The 17,716-nt window shown below is 38.2% G+C and overlaps 1 non-coding gene across 1 annotated transcript; it reads right to left on the minus strand.

The window, feature by feature from the left end:
• Window positions 1–11,483: 11,483 nt before the first annotated feature.
• On the minus strand, window positions 11,484–11,587 carry LOC112725354 (small nucleolar RNA R71). Its single transcript, XR_003164468.1, has one exon. It is a non-coding gene; the product is annotated as a small nucleolar RNA R71 (small nucleolar RNA).
• Window positions 11,588–17,716: the final 6,129 nt, after the last annotated feature.

Below are 17,716 nucleotides of genomic sequence, written 5' to 3' on the forward strand. Positions count from 1 at the left end.
AGATACGTAAAAAATCATCTCGTTCACAGTGTAAACGAGATATGGCAAAGGAATTTAAATCGGTAAGTACTCATAAAATTATTTATTTTGGTAAATATTACATTTATTTTATTTATTAAAATAAAAAATCCTCGTAGCGCCTCACCACCCCTGATTTACTGACTTATTGCTATTTTAGCCTCATTGTTGTTAATACTTATTGTTGGATTTCTTTGTTGACTTTATACTTTATTGCTTGGTATTGAATGTTCATGCTTAATAATTGTGCATACCAAGTACTTGTGAATTGCCTTCAAAGCACTCTAAATCTTTTGAATTATATGTTTTGGCCATCATGTGATTTAAATTCTTTAACCATGACTAGGCAATTTTCTGATTGTTGATGTTGTGCATTTATCTTAATACATTGTGTTGATCGACCATATGCATCCATATTGTTTATAGCTTTGATTACCCGGTTATGCTTATGCCTTAATAACATGTTAACCCTTAATTGTTTAATTATGTGCTCTACACATACTTGAAACTAGTTATTTTAGCACAATGCTTCATTTGTGAAATTAGATTGTAAGCTCATCTAGTGACATCTTTTTGAAATTCTCAAGCTATATGGACCATGCTTGCTATATGATTGATTTTACCTTATATCTCTCTTTTCCTAAGTTTCATAGCACCCATGTGCCCCACTTGATTGATGTGTGATTTCTATAGTTTCTTTTGTTCATTTAGTTCCGTTGCACATCAACCAATTTCCATTCATTATCCATTTCACAATCACTTGATTCTTGCTTGAGTACTTTCATGCTTCTTTATTACTTGTTTGTTTGTCTTAACCTACAAGTTTTATTTAAAGTATTTCAAGCACACTAAAATGAGTGAAGTGCATACTTCTTTTGTGTAGTTGTGACATAGCTTTTAAATGCTAATGTGTGAGTTTTAAGCCGCACGCAATTTAGAATTTCTGTAACAGCCCAGATCACCCGCTAGCACGATATTAGCCGCTTTGGCACACAAGGCCTCACGGTTTTTCCTTTGACGATAGGGATGATAGCCAAAGCCCCCCACACTCACTCGTCAAAATGCGTCATACTAGGGAGAGGTATCCACACCCTTATAAGGCATGCTTCGTTACCCTCTCCAATCGATGTGAGACCTTACAATCTACCCCATAAGGGAGCCCATCGCCCTCACTGGCACATCGAAACCGGGCTCCGACTCTGATACCATCTGTAATAGTCCAGACCACCCGCTAGCTCGATATTGTCCGCTTTGGCAGTTTTTCTTACCACATTCTAACAATCCATGCTTCCTTGCTTTTACATTTACTCGTCTTACTATCCTGTTTTCTATCTTTTAGGATGACTTTCCATAAGAAAAAAATGGAAGTAGAAGAAAGAACATGCAGCAGCTGGTTGATCCACCAACTGAAGGTGTCAATCCATGAAGTCACTGATGAGCGGATAATTTATACGCTTTTTGGCATTGTTTTTAGTATGTTTTTAGTAGGATCTAGTTACTTTTAGGGATGTTTTCATTAGTTTTTATGTTAAATTCACATTTCTGGACTTTACTATGAGTTTGTGTGTTTTTCTGAGATTTCAGGTATTTTCTGGCTGAAATTGAGGGACTTGAGCAGAAATCAGATTCAGAGGTTGAAGAAGGACTGCTGATGCTGTTGGATTCTGACCTCCCTGCACTCAAAGTGGATTTTTCTGGAGCTACAGAACTCGAAATAGCACGCTTCCAATTGCGTTGAAAAGTAGACATCCAGGGCTTTCCAGCAATATATAATAGTCCATACTTTGGCCAAGAATATACGACGCAAACTGGCGTTCAACGCCAGCTCTCTGCCCAATTCTGGAGTTCAGCGCCAGAAAGGGATCAAAAACCAGAGTTGAACGCCAGAAATGGATCAAAACCTGGCGTTCAACTCCACAAATGGCCTCTGCACGTGGAAATTTAAAGCTCAGCCCAAGCACACACCAAGTGGGCCCCAGAAGTGGATTTATGCAGCAATTACTTACTTTTGTAAACCCTAGTAGCTAGTTTATTATAAATATGACCTCTTACTATTGTATTAGACATCTTTGGATTATCTTTTGATCCTGAGTTATATCTTTGGACGCCTGGTTCTTAGATCAGAGGGGCTGGCCATTCGGCCATGCATGGACCTTTCACTTATGTATTTTTAACGGTAGAGTTTCTACACTACATAGATTAAGGTGTGGAGCTCTACTGTTCCTCAAAGATTAATGCAAAGTAATACTGTTTTCTATTCAATTCATCTTATTTCGCTTCTAAGATATTCATCCGCACTTCAACCTGAATGTGATGAACGTGACAATTATCATCATTCCCTATGAACGCGTGCCTGACAACCACCTCCGTTCTACATTAGATTGAATGAGTATCTCTTAGATCTCTTAATCGGAATCTTCGTGGTGTAAGCTAGAATGATGGTGGCATTCAAGAGAATCCGAAAGGTCTAAACCTTGTCTGTGGTATTCCGAGTAGGATTCAATGATTGAATGACTGTGACGAGCTTCAAACTCGCGATTGCTGGGCGTAGTGACAGATGCAAAAGGATAGTAAATCCTATTCCAGCATGATCGAGAACCGACAGATGAATAGCCGTGCCGTGATAGGGTGCGTTGATCATTTTCACTGAGAGGATAAGATGAAACCATTGACAAGGGTGATGCCTCCAGACGATTAGCCGTGCCGTGACAGGGCATTTGGATCATTTTCCCGAGAGAAGACCGAAAGTAGCCATTAACAATGGTGATGTATCACATAAAGCCAGCCATGGAAAGGAGTAAGACTGATTGGATGAAGATAGCAGGAAAGCAGAGGTTCAGAGGAACGAAAGCATCTCTATTCGCTTATCTGAAATTCTCACCAATGAATTACAAAAGTATTTCTATCCTTTATTATTTATCTCTTAATTATCTAATCCAATCACATTTAACCCTACCTGACTGAGATTTGCAAGGTGACCATAGCTTGCTTTATACCAACAATCTCCGTGGGATTCGACCCTTACTCACGTAAGGTATTACTTGGACGACCCAGTGCACTTGCTGGTTAGTTGTGCGAAGTTGTGAACCATGGTATTGGCATCATATTTTTGGCACCATTACCAGAGAAAGAAAGAGCGATGAATTTTACATAATTAAAGTGTAATCACAATTTCTGCGCACCAAGTAACCCACTTCCACAAGTAACCCCTTACTCATCTTTGGTCGGTTGATGAACAAGCAGGTCCGGAAGTGGGTTGGTATTGGAGTGGGTCTGCTGCCAAAGTCTATGACTCACGCAATGGTTACTTGTGGTTGTGTAAGCAGCTGTTTGGTTGGGAGGAGAGGGAGAATTGGCTTTGGCTTTGGCGTCAGCTTGTTCCGGAAAAGCATAAGTTTTTGGCTTGGTTGTGTCTTAAGGAGGCTCTTCCTACTGCAAGTTTTTGCTTTAGAAGAGGGATGTCGTCATCGGATAGGTGTCCAAGATGTCTTTCTAGCCAGGAATCGGTTATACATTGTATTCGGGATTGTCCAAAAACTCAGTTTGTCTGGCAAAGGTTGGATATTCCTTGTCATCCTTTGGATTTGAAGAACTGGTTCTTGTATCATAGCAGAGAGCACCCGTTCAAGTTCTTTTCAGGACTTTGGTGGATATGGCGAGCAAGGAATAACGACATCTTTAATCCCCATGAAACTTGGCCTCCGGAAAAAGTCATTTGTCTGGCATTAACTTCAGAAAAGGAGCTTAGAAATATTTTTGAATTACAACGTATGTCCCTTCCCTCTACTCTAAATGGTTTTTGGAATCCCCCATCCATTGGTACTTTTAAGATTAATTGTGATGCTAGTTATTTTGGTTCGGGTGATAGTGTTGGTTTTGCTTGTGTTATTAGAGATTGTAATGGGAGCTGGCAAAGGGGGTGTTTGGGAATGATTGAGAGTAATAGTATTCTTCAAGGAGAATTGTTTGCTATTTGGAGAGGATATCTCTTAGCTTGGGATGTGGGTCAACGAGATGTTATTTGTGAGACGGATTGTGTGGAAGCATTTAATCTTGTTACCCAAGATGGTTTTGGGTTTATTGATCCACTGGTGCTCAAAATAAGAGATATCATGCATTGGAATTGGCGTGTTGACTTTCGTTTGATTATGAGAGATGCAAACACGGTGGCAGATACTATGGCAAAGATGGCGATGAAGTTACAATTTTCGCATGTGGAGCTTCTTTCACCTTGGGAGGAGTTTAAGAGTAGTCTTAAACGGGACTGTCCCTCTATTTAAGCAGTTCCTTGTTTTATTTCTTTTGTTTTTCTTTGTTTAATTTATTTCAGTCACCAAAAAAAAAATGTTTAAACCATATGCGTTGATACTCTTGTATATATTTTATTTCGAAAAAAAAAGAGAAAAATAAAGCAATAAAAAGGGGACAAATGTTAACCCCAAAAAAAGTAATAAGAATAATGCATATGGCATGTGACTTGAAAAATTGCATGAGTGTGTGAAAAAGTGAAGAATGGGTAGTTGGGTTTGCATCCGAATTGTATAGGTTATTATATGTGTTAGGTCAGAGTTTAAGTTAATCAAAGATTCAAATTTCAAGCTCACTTGACCATATGCATCCTTACCTTTACCCTAGCCCCATTACAACCTTTGAAAGTCCTCATGATATTTGTATGCATGCATTGAATAACTGTTGATTGATAGATGAAAGACAAATCTTAAAAAGCATGATTAGAGAAGAATTGAGCGGATCAACCCTAAACACTTGAGCGATTAGAGCATATACACATCCGGTGAGGGGTTCGATTGCTCAATTCTATGTTTCCACACGTTATTATCTCCTTCTTGCAAGTTGTTAAATTCTTTTCAATAACTCAATTCAATTGTAGATTTGATTTGATTGTAATTGCTTTAGACCTTATGTTTATACATGCTTTCTTGGGAAGTGATTTATTTTGACCAAGTAGTTGCATGAATGTAGATAGGTTGCATTTAGATAGTTTACATTGAATAAATATTGATACCCCTTTATTGTCTTTCTTGATTTTAGCATGAGAACATGCTATTGTTTAAGTGTGGGGAGGTTGATAAACCCCAATTTTAGGGTTTATTTTGTGTTGAACTTAGTGAATTTTATCAACTTATCTCAACTTTATTCAATGAAATAGCATGGTTTTGTGAATTTTTCCTAAACTGTGCTTAAGATTAAAAACATGCTTTTTAAACTCTTAAATTGCTAAATTTAATTTACTTTAATTTTATTCGATGCCTTGAAATGTTTATTAAGTGATTTGAAGCTTAGAAGGCAAAGATTGGATTGAAGAAATGAAGAAAAAGCATGCAAAGTGGAGAATTCATAAAGAAATGATAATTTTGTGGAAGTCATGGCCATGCTTACGCATGTCTCACGTGTACGGGTGAGTGGAGATTGGTCAGGCCACAGGTACGCGTGACACTTGGCACGTGACTCACTTAAAGAAAACATGGCTGGTGGTTTATGAGCTCATTCAAGTCCAAATCCAACTCATTTCTGAAGTATTTGAGACAAAATTCAAGAAGGAACAAGGGGGAGCAATTAGTGTAGCCTAGGAACCATGTTTTAGGTCATTTTTTTGAGAGAGAAGCTCCATCTTCTCTCTGGAATTATAGTAAATTTAGGTTAATATCCTCTTAGATTTAGGTTTTAATTCTTGTTTTGATATAGTTTCTTTTACTTTTCCTTGTTCTATTGCTTTAATTTTCTTGGTTCTTCTTGTTAATTTCTCATTTGTGCCATTTTTTAGTTTATGAACACTATTGTTAATTTCAATTTTCTTTCATGCAATTTGATGTTTTATGTTCTCTTAGTGCTTGTTTAAGTTATTGTTGTTATTTTCTTGCATTTGGTAGTTTTAGATTTTGTTATTCATGCAATTTATTATGCTTTTATTTTTATACGCACTAAGTATTTGATAAAATATTTGGCTTAGGTTAAAGTAGATTTTTGAGCATTCTTAGCTTGGAAAGAGAAGTTTGGTAGTTTTGAGTTATTAATACCCAACTTATGTTGGTGATCTAGAGTTGTTAGTTAATCTTGTTTCCAGTGATGCTACTTATGGATTGGGATTAACTAGGTCTACTTGATCTTCTCCCGATGTTGGAGATAACATAATAGGCTTAACTTTTGGTAATTATTGTGTTATGATTAATGACTAGGATAGAAAACATTGATTCTTAATCCTTGCCATGAATGCCTCTTTAATATTTGTTATCTTAGTTGTTTGATTTACTTTCTTGTCATTTAGATTATTGTCTTCTTCTCTACAAACCACTCCATGAATTTCATAACTAGTAACATGCATACCTCATTGTAATTCCTTTGAGAGATGACCCGAGGTTTAAATACTCTCGGTTTTTATTGGTTTGCATTGTGACAAACAAAATTAAACTTTGGTGTGGGTCAATTGTTGGTTTGGAACTATACTTGCAACGAAGCGACTCTTTTATGGAGAAAAAATTTCGAACCGACAATTCCTCCGACATCATACCTCCACTAATTTGATTTCGGATTTCACTCCACCATTTCCAAGGCTTATTAAAAAGTGGATGACATGCGTTAAAAAATGTGTGACTACAGTTTCATACTCTGTTATTGTGGATGGACAAGTTCATGGTTTATTCAAACCATGTAGAGGATTACGTCAAGGTGACTCTCTATCCTCCTATCTATTTTTGTGTGTGTAGAAGATGTTTCCTATCTACTCCATAGAAGAGAACAGAGACTAAAATTTTAGGATTGAGACTTAATCACAGATGTCCTAAGATCAACCTTCTATTCTTTATATATGATTCAATTTTATTTAGCAGAGTCACGGAGGATAATTGCCTAAACATGTTCGGATTTTGAGAAACTGAGAAATTAGAGGTCAAGTGGTTAATCTAGATAAGTCACCAGTCTTTTTTAGCCACAACACCCCTAATACTACTCATGATCACCTTACTGAAATTCTAATGGTTCCTCATGTTGGAAATCAAAATAAATATCTTGTGCTATCGGTAGTTATTCAAAAATAAAAAAGAGACACATTCAACTACATCAAAGACACAAATTTTCAAAAACTTTAATAGTAGAAGAGATCAGTATTGTCTGCGAGTACAAGAGAAGTCCTAATCAAGGCTGTAGTTACGGCAGTACCTCTGCATACAAGTTACCGGAATCACTGATGGATGAAATACAGAAAGCAATGCCTAATTTCTGGTGGGAACAAAAAGGTATGGAAAGAAGGATGCATTCAATAGGGTGGAAAATGTATTGTAGACCGAAAGACCAGAAAGGCCTCAACTTTAAAGAATTAAAAGCCTTTTAACCTTGCAATGCTAGACAAGAAAGGTTGAAAACTTTTAACTCAACCTAACTAATTGATTAGCAAGGTTTATAAGAGCAAATAGTACATATATTCCAATCTCATGAGAGTAGAGTCAGGAAACAATCCGTCATTGAGTGAAGAAGTATAATTAAAGGATGCAAAGTGATAGAAAAAGAGTGTTATGTGAAAATTGATAGAGATAACTGATGAGCGGATAATTTATACGCTTTTTGGCATTGTTTTTTAGGTAGTTTTTAGTATGATTTAGTTAATTTTTATTATGTTTTTATTAGTTTTTAAATAAAAATCACATTTCTGGACTTTACTATGAGTTTGTGTATTTTTCTGTGATTTCAGGTATTTTCTGGCTGAAATTGAGGGACCTGAGCAAAAATCTGATTCAGAGGCTGAAAAAGGATTGTAGATGCTGTTAGATTCTGACCTCCCTGCACTCGAAGTGGATTTTCGGGAGCTACAGATGCCCAATTGGCACGCTCTCAATTGCGATAGAAATTAGACATCCTGGGCTTTCCAGAAATATATAATAGTCTATACTTTATCCGAGATTTGATGGCTCAAATTGGCGTTCAAAGTCAGCCTAAAATTTCTGGCGTAAAACGCCCAAACTGGCACAAAAGTTGGCGTTTAACTCCAGGAACAGCCCAAGCACGAAAAAGCTTCAATGCTCATCCCAAGCACACACCAAGTGGGGCCCGAAAATGGATTTTTGTATTATTTACTCATTTCTGTAAACCCTAGGTTACTAGTTCATTATAAATAGGACCTTTTAATATTGTATTTTCATCTCTAGAACACATTATGTAACTTTTATGTTCTGAGACCTCCATGGGAGGCTGGCCACTTGGCCATGTCTACCCTATTTTCACTTATGTATTTTCAACGGTGGAGTTTCTACACCCCATAGATTAAGGTGTGGAGCTCTGCTATTCTTCATGAATTAATGCAATTACTACTGTTTTCTATTCAATCCAAGCTTATTCTTATTCTAAGATATACATTCGCACTTCAACATGATGAATGTGATGATTATGTGACATTCATCACCATTCTCACTTATGAATGCGTGCTTGATAACCACTTCTGTTCTACATGAAAACGAGCTTGAATGCATATCTCTTAGCCTCCTGGTTCACGACGCATGGTTGCCTCTCCTAACAACAGAGCCTTCCATTCCGTGAGATCAGAGTCTTCGTGGTATAATCTAGAATCAATTGGCAGCATTCTTGAGATCTGAAAAGTCTAAACCTTGTCTGTGGTATTCTGAGTAGGATCTGGGATAGAATGACTGTGACGAGCTTCAAACTCGCGAGTGTTGGGCGTAGTGACAGACGTAAAATGATCCATGGATCCTATTCCAACATGAGTGAGTACCGACAGATGATTAGCCATGCGGTGACAGTGTATTTGGACCATTTTCACTGAGAGGACAGACAGTAACCATTAACAACGGTGATCCCCCAACATACAGTTTGCCATGGAAAGGAGTATGAATGATTGGATGAAGGCAATAGGAAAGCAGAGGTTCAGAAGGAACAAAGCATCTTCATACGCTTATCTGAAATCCCACCAATGAATTACATAAGTATTTCTATCTTATTTTCTGTTTTAATTATATTTTAATTATCAAAATCCCATAACCATTTGAATCCGCCTGACTGAGATTTACAAGGATGACCATAGCTTGCTTCAAGCCGACAATCTCCGTGGGATTGACCCTTACTCACGTAAGGTATTACTTGGACGACCCAGTGCACCTGCTGGTCAGCTGCACAGAGTTGTGTGAAAAGTGTGCGATCACGATTTCGTGTACCAAGTTTTTGGCGCCATTGCCGGGGATTGTTCGAGTTTGGACAACTGACGATTCATCTTGTTGCTCAGATTAGGTAATTTTATTTTATTTTAAGCTTTTATTTTTTATTTTATTTTTGAAATTTTTTTTCAGAATTTTTAAGAATGAATTCTAGAGTTTCATGATGATCTGTTGAAGTCTGGCTAGCTGTGAAGCTATGTCTAATCTTTTGGACCGAGGTTTCAACTTATCATCACAAGAGCTTGTTGATTTCTATCAATCTTGCTGTTGAATGTAATGATCTGCCAAAGCTTGGCTGGCCATTGGCTATGTCTAGTGTTTTGGACCGAAGCTTTCACTGAAAGCTTGGCTGGCTAGTAAGCCATGTCTAATTCCTGGACCGGAGTTTTAAACTAACATTGCATGATTCTTGGAATTCTCATTAAGAATTTTGAATTCCTTATTTTCTTTTTCAAATAATTTTAAAAAAAATACAAAAAATTTTTTATAAAATCATAAAAACCAAAAATTTTGTGCTTTTTTTGTTTGAGTCTAATGTCTATTTTTAAGTTTGGTGTCTTGCATATTTTTAATTTTCTTGCATTTTTCGAATATACGCATTATGTTCTTCATCGATCTTCAAGTTGTTCTTGATGATTCTCTTGGGTTTGATCTTTAAATTCTCTTGTTTTGTGTCTTTTATTATTTCTCATGTGCATTCTCAATTTGTTAGTGTCTCGAATATGAAAATTTCTAAGTTTGGTGTCTTGCATGCATTGTTTATCTGATCTTAGTTTTCCATGATTAGTTTTATTTTGTTGTTTTTCATCATTAAAAATTCAAAAAATTTTCAAAATTATGTCTTTTGAAGTCAATAATACAGAGAATTGAAGATTCAGAACATACAGCAGAGGAATTACAGAGAAAAGGCTGGGCGTTTAAAACGCCCAGTGAGGAAGGAAAACTGGCGTTTAAACGCAAGCCAGGGTACTTGGCTGGGCGTTAAACGCCCAAAAGGGTAGTATTTTGGGCGTTAAACGCCAGAATGGATATCATTCTGGGCGTTTAACGCCAGGACAACACAAGGGAGGTAAGTTAGTTCTTAATATAAATCCTTTTCAAACTTTCATAATTTTTCAAAATCAAATCTTTTTTTTTAAATCATATCTTTTTCAAAATCAAATCTTTTCCATTTTTCCCTCACTATTTTTTAAAATCCTTGCTACAAATTAATGATTTGATTCAAAAATTTCAAGTTTGTTACTTCTTTGTTAAGAAAGGTTCAATATTTGTATTTTAGAATCATATCTTTTAAATTTCTTGTTAGCCAAGTCATTAATTTTAAAAATCAAATCTTTTTTTAAATTGTTTTTCAATCATATCTTCTCAATCATATCTGCTCAATCACATCTTTTTCAAAATAATTTTTAATCATATCTTTTTTACTGCTAATTTCAAAATCTTTTTCAAAATCACTTAACCACTTTCTCACTTTTAATTTTCGAAAGCCATCAACCACTTTTTCAAAATTCCTTTTAATTAATTTAAATTTTTTAATTTTGTTTTCGAAAATTCTTCTCTCTCCTCACCTTTTTCTATTTAAGACTAACACTCCCCCTCTTTTAGCAATTCGGACTCACTTCCTCTCTATAAGTTTGAATTTTCCTCTCTACCTCATCCTTCTATTCTTCTTTTCCTCTGACACCTCAAGGAATCTCTATACTGTGACATAGAGGATTCTATACTTTCTGGTTCTCTTCTCTTTTATATGAGCAGGAACAAGGACAAAGGCATTCTTGTTGAAGCTGATCCTGAACCTAAAAGGACCTTGAAGAGAAAGCTAAGAGAAGCTAAAGCACAACTCTCTGGAGAGGACCTAACAGAAATTTACAAAAGAGAAGAAGACATGACAGCCGAAAATAACAACAATGCCAACAATGCAAGGAAGATGCTTGGTGACTTCATTGCACCTTCTTTTGACTTCTGTAGAAGGAGCATCTCAATTCCTGCAATTGGAGCAAACAACTTTAAGCTTAAGCCTCAATTGGTTTCTCTAATGCAGCAGAATTACAAGTATCATGAACTTCCATTGGAAGATCCTCATCAGTTTTTAGCTAAATTCTTGCAAATCTGTGACACTGTTAAGACCCATGGGGTTGACCCTGAGGTCTACAGACTTATGCTCTTTCCTTTTGCTATTAGAGACAGAGTTAGGACTTGGTTGGACTCAAAACCTAAAGAAAGCCTAAACTCTTGGGAAAGGTGGTCAATGCCTTCTTAGCAAAGTTCTTTCCACCTCAAAAATTGAGTAAGCTTAGAGTGGAAGTCCAAACCTTCAGACAGAAGGAAGGTGAATCCCTCTATGAAGCTTGGAAAAGATACAAGCAATTGATCAGAAGGTGTCCTTCTGGCATGCTTTCAGAATGGAGCATCATATGCATATTCTATGATGGTCTGTCTAAACTGTCCAAGATGTCATTGGATAACTCTGCTGGTGGATCTCTTCATCTGAAGAAGTCGCCTGAAGAAGCCCAGGAACTCATTGAGATGGTTGCAAATAACCAATTCATGTACACTTCTGAAAGAAATCCTGTGAATAATGGGACAACCCAGAAGAAAGAAGTTCTTGAGATTGATACTCTGAATGCCATATTGGCTCAGAATAAAATATTGACTCAGCAAGTCAATATGATTTCTCAGAGTCTGTCTGGAATGCAAGCAGCAATAGGCAATACTAAAGAAGCATCTTCTGAAGAAGAAGCTTATGATCCTGAGAACCCTGCAATGGAAGAGGTGAATTACATGGGAGAGTCCTATGGAAACGCCTACAATCCTTCATGGAGGAATCATCCTAATCTCTCATGGAAGGATCAACAGAATCCTAATCAAGGCTTCAACAACAATAATGGTGGAAGAAATAGGTTTAGCAATAGCAAGCCTTTTCCATCATATTCTCAGCAACAAACAAAGAATTCTGAGCAGAGTCTCTCTAGCTTAGTGGTGCACGAAATTGTGATACATATCCATGGCTTCAAAAGCCTGGTGCTCTGATCTAGTTTTATTGTCTGTCACAACTTCAATACAACTAACCAGCAAGTGCACTGGGTCGTCCAAGTAATACCTTACGTGAGTAAAGGTCGAATCCCACGGAGATTGTTGGTATGAAGCAAGCTATGGTCACCTTGTAAATCTCAGTCAGGCAGATATAAAGTGATAATGGTGTTTTCGAATATTAAATAATAAAATAGGGATAGAGATACTTATGAAATTCATTGGTAGGAATTTCAGATAAGCGAATGGAGATGCTTTCGTTCCTCTGAACCTCTGCTTTCCTGCTATCTTCATCCAATCAGTCTTACTCCTTTCCATGGCTGGCTTTATGCAAGGGCATCACCGTTGTCAGTGGCTACATCCCCTCCTCTCAGTGAATAATATGCTCACGCACCCTGTCACGGCACGGCTATTCATCTGTCGGTTCTCGATCATGCTGGAATAGGATTCACCCTCCTTTTGCGTCTGTCACTAACGCCCAACAATCGCGAGTTTGAAGCTCGTCACAGTCATTCAATCATTGAATCCTACTCAGAATACCACAGACAAGGTTTAGACCTTTCGGATTCTCTTGAATGCCGCCATCATTCTAGCTTACGCCACGAAGATTCTGGTTAGGAGATCTAAGAGATACTCATTCTAGCTTAATTCATGTAGAACAGAAGTGTTTGTCAGGCACGCGTTCATAAGGGGGAAGGATGATGAGCGTCACACATAATCATCACCTTCATCACGTTCTTGGGTGCGAATGGATATCTTAGAAGCGAAATAAGAAGAATTGAATAGAAAACAGTAGTACTTTGCATTAATCCTTGAGGAATAGCAGAGCTCCACACCTTAATCTATGGAGTGTAGAAACTCTACCGTTGAAAATACATAAGTGAAGGTCCAGGCATGTCCGAGATGGCCAGCCCCCTAAAACGTGATCAAAGGATCATAAGGTAATCCAAAGATGTCAAATACAATAGTAAGAGGTCTTATTTATAATAAACTAGCTACTAGGGTTTACATGAGTAAGTATTTGATGTATAAATCCACTTCCGGGGCCCACTTGGTGTGTGTTTGGGCTGAGCTTAAGTGTTGCACGTGCAGAGGCCATTTGTGGAGTTGAACGCCAGTTTTTGTGCCAGTTTGGGCGTTCAACTCTGGTTTTGGATCCTTTTCCGGCGCTGGACGCCAGATTTGGGTAGAAAACTGGCGTTGAACGCCAGTTTACGTCGTCAATTCTTGGCCAAAGTATGGACTATTATATATTTCTGGAAAGCCCTGGATGTCTACTTTCCAACGCAATTGGAAGCGCGCCATTTCGAGTTTTGTAGCTCCAGAAAATCCACTTTGAGTGCAGGGAGGTCAGAATCCAACAGCATCAGCAGTCCTTTTTCAACCTCTGAATCTGATTTTTGCTCAAGTCCCTCAATTTCAGCCAGAAAATACCTGAAATCACAGAAAAACACACAAACTCATAGTAAAGTCCAGAAATGTGAATTTAACATAAAAACTAATGAAAACATCCCTAAAAGTAACTAGATCCTACTAAAAACATGCTAAAAACAATGCCAAAAAGCGTATAAATTATCCGCTCATCACAACACCAAACTTAAATTGTTGCTTGTCCCCAAGCAACTGAAAATCAAATAGGATAAGAAGAAGAGAATATACTATAAATTCCAAACTATCAATGAAACAGAGCTTCAATCATATGAGCGAGACTTATAGCTTTTTGCCTCTTGAATAGTTTTGGCATCTCACTTTATCCATTGAGGTTCAGAATGATTGGCATCTATAGGAACTTCAGATTTCGAATAGTGTTATTGACTCTCCTAGTTCAGTATGATGATTCTTGAACACAGCTTCTTTATGAGTCTTGGCCGTGGCCCTAAGCACTTTGTTTTCCAGTATTACCACCGGATACATAAATGCCACAGACACATAATTGGGTGAACCTTTTCAGATTGTGACTCAGCTTTGCTAAAGTCCCCAATTAGAGGTGTCCAGGGTTCTTAAGCACACTCTTTGTTTTTGCTTTGGACCTTGACTTTAACCGCTCAGTCTCAAGTTTTCACTTGACACCTACACGCCACAAGCACATGGTTAGGGACAGCTTGGTTTAGCCGCTTAGACCAGGATTTTATTCCTTTTTGGCCCTTCTATCCACTGATGCTCAAAGCCTTGGGTTCCTTTTTATTTCCCTTGCCTTTTGGTTTTAAGGGTTATTGGCTTTTTGCTCTTGCCTCTTGGTTTTAAGAGCTTTGGCTTTTTCTGCTTGCTTTTTCTTTTTCTTTCTATTTTTTTTTTCGCCTAATTTTTTTTTTTCTGCAAGTTTTGTTCTATGCTGCTTTTTCTTGCTTCAAGAATCATTTTTATGATTTTTCAGATTATCAAATAACATGTCTCCTAGTCATCATTCTTTCAAGAGCCAACATATTTAACATTCTTAAACAACAACTTCAAAAGACATATGCACTGTTCAAGCATACATTCAGAAAACAAGAAGCATTGTTACCACATCAATATAATTAAACTAAGTTCAAGGATAAATTCGAAACTCATGTACTTCTTGTTCTTTTGAATTAAAACATTTTTCATTTAAGAGAGGTGATAGATTCATAGGACATTTATAACTTTTAAGACATAGTTACTAACTACTAATGATCATGTAATGAAGACACAAACATAGATAAGCACATAACATAGAAAACGAAAAACAGAAGAAATAAGAACAAGGAATGAATCCACCTAAGTGATGGTGGCGTTTCCTTCTTGAGGAACCAATGATGTCTTTGAGCTCTTCTATGTCTCTTCCTTGTCTTTGTTGCTCCTCCTTCATTGCTTTTAGATCTTCTCTGATTTCATGAAGGATGATGGGGTGCTCTTGATGTTCCACCCTTAGTTGCTTCCAATAATTGTGTGGAAGAAAATGTATCCCCTGAGGTATCTCAGGGATCTCTTGATTTGCAGTCAAATGTTCTACCACTGAGCTATAGACCCTTGATGGAAGCTTTTGTCTTCCCTTTCCTCTTTCTAGAGGTTTCTCTGGCCTTAGGTGCCATCAATGGTTATGGAAAAAACAAAAAGCTATGCTTTTACCACACCAAACTTAGAATGTTGCTCGCCCTCGAGCAAAAGAAGAAAGAATAGAAGAATAAGAAGAAGATATGGAGGAGATGGATGAGAGTATGTATTCGGCCATATGGGTGGGATTGGGTGGGAGAGAGATGTTGAATTTTGAAGGTAGTGGTTGTATGGATGTGAGTGGTAAATGGAAAACAGAAGGGATGATCATGAATGGAAAGAGAGATGATGAGGTAGGTGGGGATCCTGTGGGGTCCACAGATCCTGGGATGATCCTGTGGGGTCCACAGATCCTGAGGTGTCAAGGCATTTACATCCCTGCACCAATTTAGGCATGCAAAATGCCCTTGCACACAACTCTGGGCGTTCAGCGCCAGGTTGGTGCCCATTTTGGGCGTTCAACGCTCTTTTGCTGCCATTTCTGGCGTTGAACGCCAGAACCATGCTTGTTCTGGGCGTTCAGCGCCAGGATGCTCCCATTCTGGGCGTTCAGCGCCAGAACTATGCTCTGTTCTGGCGTTTGAACGCCAGACAGATGCTCCTCCAGGGTGTGATTTTTCTTCTGCTGTTTTTGATTCCGTTTTCAATTTTTCTATTTATTTTGTGACTCCACATGATCATGAACCTAAGAAAACATGAAAAACAATAAAAATAAGAATTAGATAAACATTGGGTTGCCTCCCAACAAGCGCTTCTTTAATGTCAATAGCTTGACAGTGGGCTCTCATGGAACCTCACAGATGTGCAGAGCTTTGTTGAAACTCTCCAACACCAAACTTAGAGTTTGGATATGGGAGTTCAACACCAAACTTAGAGTTTGGTTGTGGCCTCCCAACACCAAACTTAGAGTTTGACTGTGGGGGCTCTGGTTGACTCTGCTTTGAGAGAAGCTTTTTCTGCTTCCTCTCCATGGTTGCAGAGGGAGATCCTTGAGTTTTGAATACAAGGGAGTTCTCATTCCATTGAAGGACTATTTCACCTCTGTCAACATCAATCACAGCTCTTGCTGTGGCCAGGAAAGGTCTTCCTAGGATGATGGATTCATCCTCTTCCTTTCCAGTATCCAGGACTATGAAATCAGTAGGTATGTAAAGGCCCTCAACCTTTACTAATACATCTTCTACTTGTCCATAAGCCTGTCTTCTTGAGCTGTCTGCCATCTCTAGTGAGATTTTAGCAGCTTGCACCCCATAGATTCCCAGTTTCTCTATTACAGAGAGGGGCATGAGGTTTATTCCTGAACCAAGGTCACACAGAGCCTTAAAGATCATGGTGCCTATGGTACAGGGTAATATGAACTTTCCAGGATCCTGTCTCTTCTGAGGCAATGTCAGTTGATCCAGATCACTTAGTTCATTGATGATCAAGGGAGGTTCAACTTCCCAAGTATCAATGCCAAATAATTTGGCATTCAGCTTCATGATTGCACCAAGAAACTTGGCAGTTTGCTCTTCAGTAACATCCTCATTCTCTTCAGAAGAGGAATACTCATCAGAGCTCATGAAGGGCATAAGGAGGTTCAATGGAATCTCTATGGTCTCTAGATGAGCCTCAGAGTCCTTTGGTTCCTCAGAGGGAAGCTCCTTATTGACCACTGGACGTCCCAGGAGGTCTTCCTCCTTGGGATTCACGTCCTCTCCTCTCCTCTCAGGTTCGGCCATGGCGCTTATGTCAATGGCCTTGCACTCTCCTTTTGGATTCTCTTCTGTATTGCTTAGGAGAGTACTAGGAGGGATTTCAGTGATCCTTTTACTCAGCTGGCCCACTTGCGCTTCCAGATTTCTAATGGAAGACCTTGTTTCATTCATGAAACTTACAGTGGCTTTAGATAGATCAGAGACTAGATTTGCTAAATTAGAAGCATTTTGTTCAGAGTTCTCTGTCTGTTGCTGAGTTGATGATGGAAAAGGCTTGCTATTGCTAAACCTGTTTCTTCCACCATTATTAAACCCTTGTTGGGGCTTTTGATCCTTCCATGAGAAATTTGGATGATTTCTCCATGTTGAGTTATAGGTGTTTCCATAAGGTTCACCTAAGTAATTTACCTCTGCTATTGTAGGGTTCTCAGGATCATAAGCTTCTTCTTCAGGAGAAGCCTCTTGAGTACTGTTGGATGCAGCTTGCATTCCATGCAGACTCTGAGAGATCATATTGACTTGCTGAGTCAATATTTTATTCTGAGCCAATATGGCATTCAGAGTATCAACTTCAAGAACTCCCTTCTTCACAGGCGTCCCATTACTCACAGGATTCCTTTCAGAAGTGTACATGAACTGGTTATTAGCAACCATGTCAATGAGTTCTTGAGCTTCTGCAGGCGTTTTCTTTAGGTGAATGGATCCACCTGCAGAAGTGTCCAGTGACATCTTTGATAGCTCAGATAAACCATCATAGAATATATCCAGGATGGTCCATTCTGA

Source organism: Arachis hypogaea, chromosome 11 (genome assembly GCF_003086295.3).
Source record: "Arachis hypogaea cultivar Tifrunner chromosome 11, arahy.Tifrunner.gnm2.J5K5, whole genome shotgun sequence".
Taxonomy (NCBI): Eukaryota; Viridiplantae; Streptophyta; class Magnoliopsida; order Fabales; family Fabaceae; genus Arachis; species Arachis hypogaea.